This window comes from Mya arenaria, chromosome 15, assembly GCF_026914265.1.
Source record: "Mya arenaria isolate MELC-2E11 chromosome 15, ASM2691426v1".
Lineage (NCBI taxonomy): Eukaryota > Metazoa > Mollusca > Bivalvia > Myida > Myidae > Mya > Mya arenaria.
In genome coordinates this window covers 3,912,813-3,920,767 of record NC_069136.1, presented here as the reverse complement: position 1 = coordinate 3,920,767, position 7,955 = coordinate 3,912,813, and positions in this window count along the sequence as shown.

Below are 7,955 nucleotides of genomic sequence, written 5' to 3'. Positions count from 1 at the left end.
TTGAAAATTATTTCTGGAATATATGTAAGCATAAAGCATCTGGGCATCTTTCACAGCCTTGAAGAAATAAAAAACAATCACAATGGGAGGTTGGGTGGGGCAACTAACTACCACGCTGCCAATGAAACCACGAATGGCGGTCCATACCCCGTAAGCTCCTTATATACGGAAGCTTAAAACACCGAGCATGAGAACATTTCCCGCCTTAAACATTTCCGTATTCTTAAGACAGGATGTTGCTTTGTAGAAAGTTGGCAGTTATTCTTTAAGATTTGAAATAATATTCATCCTCAGATTTTGTCGCTCAGCACTCGGTTCTAAATTTAGACAAGTTATCGTGTCCCCGCGCTAATAATATTAACATAACAGCGTATTTTGGTTACTGCAGTTTTATTTTTTAAAAATCACATTATTTAAAAACATTATGTTGATGTTGTTTTTAATGCTTCTTGAAATCTTAAAAGAAAATTAACAAATTCAAACCAATACCATTAAGAATTTTAAGTATATAAGAAATTTTACATTTTTGCATATTCGGTAGCCATTTTGGACTCCATGTTGAATGATACTAATCTATCATAAAAATGTATATGTAATTACACATTTCCTTCAGTTTAAAATTAAATGTGTGAGGCCTTACGACTAAATAACAAAACCCATGCACATATTTGTACTGAAATTGTACCAGTGGCGGCCATCTTGGACGCCATTTTGAATATTCCATTTTAAACTGAAGATTGCACATGGCCATCTATCCAATTCTTGTAAAAGAGGGTTTAGGCTAAGCCAAAACATGTTCTATATCAATCGTAACAACTCAGCCATCTCCGGCAAGCTTCGAGATAGACCTCGTAAATAGTAGTAAGGATATACGAAAGTGCGATGCGGCTGCCGGCGATTAACACCGTTTTCAATCCGCGTAAAGAAGGCCCATTGTAACAACAAGGAAATGGATTGTGTTAAATTAAATGTGCTTGTTTAAGAGAAAATATTTATTGTAACCTCAAAGAATGTTCGTGAGCACACAGAAAATGTACTTGACAGTCATTGAAATGATCATACGGTTCATGGCATGCATGAATCATTACATCGGATTTAATGCATGCATGGACTAAATGTCAACATTTTCTCAACAGTTATAGGAATACCCTATGAAATGTAAGTTTTAAGTTTTAAGTCATACTTTGCCGTGTTATTTTTCACACCATGCCTTGCCATTAAAACAACATTACTATTCTGTAAAATCATTGATTGCCTTGTTGTGTGGGTTGTGGTAGGATGGGTGTGAGCACACAGTCAGCTTTACCAGCTGAAATCTATGCATGCCTTTACTTCAGCATTGTTGGGTTTGGGCTGCAATTTTTTTTGTGTAAACAGTTCTGTGGGGTTAGGTGGGGCGGTGACTATCCACGCAGTAAGCTCAATTGTTAGAGTACCAGAACAACGTTCATGTGGATATGCACCAGACAATTGTAACCACGCCCCCCCAGGTCTGGGGAATAGTGGGGACTTTGACTTTCAGTACAGCCAACCCCGGCTAAAATCCCCACCCTGCGCGGATGATCCAATGGCAAAATCCCTGCCAAATGCCCCCACACCCCAGGGACTCTAGGTAAGGTCCATTCCCCTCTATATTTTAAGCGAAGATAAAACCACCGCATTCACCCAGCACTGCAGGGCCACCTGATAGGTAAAAACACGGCCCATTTCCCCGGGTTAACCCCAGTATTTCCCCGGACCTGGGGTGGGGGGTTACAATTGACTGGTGCACTAAGTTGACAGAACTTGTCTTAAAATTGTATTTGTTCAAGGCAGATCATGCTTCACTTTACCTCCTAAGCTGTGGATAAAACCCACTCATTAGAAGTTTCCTTACACATTATATTTGTCTTAATCTATAATTATTAGTCTCAATATCTTTGAGTAAATTGTCATTTTTTATTAAAAACAACAACACCAAAAGAGTAACTGATAAGATACTCAACTGATTTATTTTTTTTACAAATAAAAGCCTTAAACAAATATTTAGCCAGGTTACTAAGCTTTTCAGCAATGTATACCAGACTTTTTTCAATAATACTTAATCTATTTTGAATAATTAGCCTTTAGATCACTCTTCACTCAATGACTCTTTTATGTCCAACTCCATAAAATGCAAACAAGAATAATTACAGTTTGGATCAACATATCTCTTAATTTTATTTTTAATATTAGTCAAGTAATAACAGAGCCATCTGTATGCAATCCAATGTAAAATTAATGATAAATTAGGTTTTGCTCCCATTTTTACTTTCATTTCTGTGCCAAGCCCTTTTAAGTGCATTGAGTCTTTTGGGAGACTTCACAATATTTCTGGCGTTTAATCCCCATATATGGCTTTAAGTTGCCATACAAATTTAAGTCTTCATTATAAAAAATACTGTATGTCTCCACTTTAACCATAAACACACAATGAGAGGACTATTTAAAGCATGACCATGTGTCAGAATTATAGATCGTTCTTTGCATTTTATTTGTCTAAATGTATTACCGGTCTCTTTAGTAATATCCTTGTGCCTCTTTGAGTACTTAGCTTGACAGTTTGGTTTTTATTACATTGTTTTGAATGTTTTATTTGTACACAACAATGATGATGATGATAATGACACTATGCTATGCCAAAACCTTAACACATTTTCTTCAAACAAAAAAAGGACAGTCATTCAGAATAACTTTTATTACATCATTTGAGAAAATAAACTCATACAATCAACGAAATAAACATGCATCTGTAAAATCACAAGTCATGTTATGTGTTCGTTAAATTTAACTTAATAAAGAAAATAAATATTGGTTGCAGTAAGCAATGCGCATCACTTCTAATAAACATTCCAACAGACTGAAAAATAAATCAACACAAATGGAAAAACTGTTTGCAAGTCAGCTAGTATCTTATTTTATGCCTTATCAGATTGCTTTGCAAGCTGGAAGCTTACAAAATCACTCTTAAGTCTGTTGCCTAAGTAGAAACAAGTATGGACATCCTTTTCCTGAGGTCAAGAGAAAGTATCTTGGAGGTCTTGAACTCACAACCTTGAATTTGAGGCTTATCCTCTAGACCACTTTCACCTTTTCACATTTTAAAGAGCCCAGTTCACAATATGGATTTGCAAGGATGTGCCCTATTAACGGATTTTCTGAAGTCTTAAAAATTGAACTGAACAAAATAATTCTCCTTTATTTGGTCTGCCGATGCCATCTGTTTCTGTTTTTGTAGTTATCTTCCCTCCATAATATAGGAAAACCACTTTAAGCGTAGATAAATCCTTTACCATATTACCCTTTTAAAATATATGTTCGGATTTATTTAATAATCACAGACCAACAGACGACTTTTATCTTCAACTTCACATCAGTATGTAAGTCATCAAATATTTGAGATGACAAGATGTTCCACTGAACGCTGTGTTTCCATCTTGCACTCATTTTTCCAAGTTAGGCGTTGCATTTGTGTTAGATGATTTCCATGCATTGCAGGTCAATCCTCATACAATGGCATTTTTGATTACATTCGGATTCCAGTACCTGAAATAGAAAACAGAAAATACAACAATAATAGGAATCATATTTTCAGATCAATTATTTTAAAAGCCTGTACAACAACAGAAAAGTATTCACAAAACATTAAGTGCAACACCAATTTAAAGCTGCATCCTCCCAGTTTTACTGTTCTGACACCTTTTTTATTTTTATCTTTAAATGAGCCAATTGGCAATTATTGTGCAAATGTATGGAAACCAGTGATATTAGACTGCTGACATCATATCAGATCACAGTCTTTCATATAAAAGTTTGAAAATTTGGTAAAAATTCCTCCAACTAGTCATATAAGGTCACACATAATAGAACAGATTTCAATTGTTGGAAAATATTTTTTTGCTATTGCTTTAAGCCATATAATTAATTCTATGTGTAAATTTAATTTAATAACTCCTTTGGGCTTTTGAAGAATGACCAAGAAGAACTGTCAATCTGTGAGAGAGCAGCTTTTAGCTCTGGACTACTGGTTAATTAAAAAATATGAAATGAAATTGTTATCATGTTTAAATTCATCTACAATGTTGATATTTTAATACTGTCAATCCTTGTTGGTTAATTGTACAAACATGCAGGTACTTTTGGGCTTAAACCAATAGGATACTTGACTGTTAAATTATTGTCCGAATTTCGAAAATAGTACAACCATTACCTCATCTGCCTTTTTTCATTAGAAGAAGCCGGGAATCAGAGTCAGCTGCACCCCTGGTACCATACTCTTCTCTGAAAATGACAATAAGATTAAAATTTAAATGTCTGCATTTCATTGGCACAGTAAAAATGTCAGTATTTTTCAATGTTTCTGCATCACCACCACTGGTGGATATCATAGAATTTAGTCTTGAAGGAAATGTGTGCTGGTTTATGCGTTCAAACTCATTTTGTTAAACCAATAGAATGAAGATCTAATTTATTTAGAGAACTATATTAGTGAACAGGGCCGAGGCATTCAATTGTGCCATTACATTAGATTGTTCGATACCAACACTCACGGACATATAAACCATACATCCTTGGTTAAAAGAATGTAAATTTTAATTATAAAAAATTAAAGTTAATAATATGAAATGTATGAGATAAATATACTGAGAAAGAAAGTCTAACCTATTATCGATCTAAGTAAAGTCAGATTCAGACTTATTTGTTATTAAAAAAAATCAAATAGAGTATTTGTTTTCTTAATTTTTGCCACTGATCACTGGAGCTTCAAAATTGTTATTTACTATATTAGAATCTGTCAAATGAAAGAAGACTTTACCCCACCCACTAAGAATTAATGACATTTCCAATTAGTTTCTCATTAGGGCTCTTTTAAAACTATTTTTATATTTTATTAAAATACAATAAGTATAAAAATAACACTTACACACAAATAAGTGGTAAAAGTTCGCTCCTCATTCTGTCTTTGGACTAACATATCTCTTGGTTGTTTGAACATCTTCTTGGTCGGCCATGATGGACTATTTTCTTACGACCCGTATTATATCCGAGGCCATATCTTGATACTAGCCGAGGAGTTCCGATTGGTTCTATATACCGCCATGCAAGACTCTCCGCTATGGAGGCTATTCGTTGCCAATAGTTTGATTATAATATTAGTGTTAAATGTACATTGAGTTGAGTCAGTAAAAACGAGCAAATATCAACTTAACGTTTCAGTTTGTAAATAATTACACGTAAGTCTTTTACAAGGTTGCAAAAGAGGGTGATGAGGGAGAAATGTCACATTTTGCATCGGACTGTGAAAATTATGAACATTATTAATTGTGTTTAATTGAAATAATCATAGGTTTCAACTGCCAAATATGTCAAGGTTGTATGTATTTATTATCATATTATACGTTTTAATCAAAACAAGTGAAAGATTTAGCAGTCTTAAGCATTTCATCTTATGAAGGCAGAAGGGTGCCAATGCTGGTATCCATGAGGGCAGAAGGGTAATACCAAAAAAGGACCTTTGCGTAATACGATACCGTACTTTCAAAAAAAAAATCAATATTGATTAATCATGCAAGAAGTATGATCTTTTTTTGTAATAAATATGAGTTTTTCCCTTGAGAAATAATATAAAAAGTAACACATTTAAAGTTTCAACATGTATTATTATTGAAGTAGCTGATTATAGCGATAACAGGTGCCAACCATCAAACAATCATATGTTTTATAAACAACAGGCTACAAATAGTAATGCTGAGAAACATAATACTTTTAATAAAAATTCGGTCAATACCTCCCAAATAGACAGAATTATAAAAGTACAATAATGTAACGGAGTTCTAGAGCATTAGCATGAACAATATTGATGTCTCACCCATCTTTTATTACACTGCCTTGAGAGTACGTTATTAATTAATTTCCGTAAAGTAGATATCCTGTTTCTTTTGCACTTTGATTCCGCATTATTTGTATCGTAAATTACTATTTATTCGCAGACCTCAATAGGATCATCCGTATCTACATTATATTTCTTAACAATTTCTGAATGAACAAAATGACAAATATTCTTATCCGGCCGACAATTGTCCGAAGTAATTGTCGAACTGTTGCTTATATATTGAAGACGAGGCAGAGAAACGCGCTTCCTTACCTTCAGTCAACGGCAGGTCTTGTAGCTTGCTACCGCTCTCATCTGATTACAAAGGATATAAAAGATGTAAAACATCTGTATAAACACATCTAACGTGGAGGTCATATTTAAAAAAAATATGTTGCTATTTCGGTTTCACTTTCGATCGTCGGTTTCCGGGACTAGTTCCCTATTTTCATATCGCCGGTTACATTCAACTATTCAAATTCCTCTACAATATGACGTAAGGCTAACGCAGTATGTTTTCTGTGATAAAGCGACGTTTTCACTCATTTCGGATTAATTAACATGTCGGCGATAGGAGCCTAGCTCATTGTCACGTGTCAGTGGTAGTCAATGTAATCCATTAGATTATAAAAACATGTGCATGTTTATTGACGCCAGCTCATTGTCACGTGTCAGTGGTAGTCAATGTAATCCATTAGATTATAAAAACATGTGCATGTTTATTGACGCCATTTAATTCTTTTATTTGTCAATTGAATAACTGATCACAACCACTGTCGAGTTAACTTCTTTGTAAGTCTTCTACTGAGTTTCCAATTATAAACATATAGTCTGCAATATCATAATACATAAATCGTATAGGCTTATACCACAGTCAACGTTCTGTTGTAGAAACAGTTCTGATCTTCTAGGAATAATGCAAACAATACCGACGAATTATTTTGTCCTTGGCGTAAACCAACAGAAATATCAATGAAATCGTAGACGAAATTGCAATGTTTGACACACGATTTTACCACACCATACATTACTCTAAATATTTTAAGCAGTTTTCCATCCAACCCCATATTAAAAAGTTTGTACCACAGAGCATTCCTATAAACAGAGTCATATGCCTTTTTGGGTTTATAAATGCGCATGGTAATCGTAACTTATTAAAAATGGCAATTTTGATAACATTATGTAAAACAAATATTGCATCTTCTGTGCTAGATCCCTTTCGAAAACCAAACTGGGCATCCGAAAGCAAGTTATTTTCATCGAACCAGTTTTCGACTCTTTAAGTGAGCACACGTGTAAATATTTTTTCCTAGATTAAACTAAGGTAATGCCTCTATAATTGTTGGGGTCATTAACGTCACCCTTCTTATGTATCGGTACGACGAAACCGTATGACCAAGTCAAAGGGAAATAACCTCCGTCGAGAATGATTTTGACGTCCGTTAAATGACCGACTTCAATATCTATGGTATCGATAAAAACTTATTTAGTAAATTATCAATCGGACGTGAGGATTTATTTCGTTTAATACCTTTTACAGCTAGACGAATTCCCTCAGGAGTATGGCGGCGTTAAGTGCTTCAAATGTGGGATCATCGATATTAAAATCAGTATCGTTGATAAAATTATCTATTTCGTCTATTTGTGTAGAGCGTATATCAATGAACAGACCGGTTAAGTATTCCTTAAAGGTTTCGGTGTCAATATTGTCTGAAAGACTTTTTTTAAGATTTAAAGTGGTTCCAGAATTATTTTGGTTTTTTACTTCGCAACTCGTACAATTCTTTAGCTTTATGCGTCCTACACGCTCTTTTTTCTTTTTAACAAGCATTTTAAATGCACACTTTTTATCACACAAAACTGATCTATTTAATTCAGATTTATAAACGATAAAGTTATTGAGTGCCTCTAAATACGCCCTTTTGACCATAAAACATTCGTGGTCAAACCAGGCATTTGTGGATTTATTTATGAAACTATAACTATTGTTTTGCAATAAATACGTTTTCTTAAAATACTGGTCCGCACTTTTGAGCACGACAGAGAACATTCTTCGACCAATTTA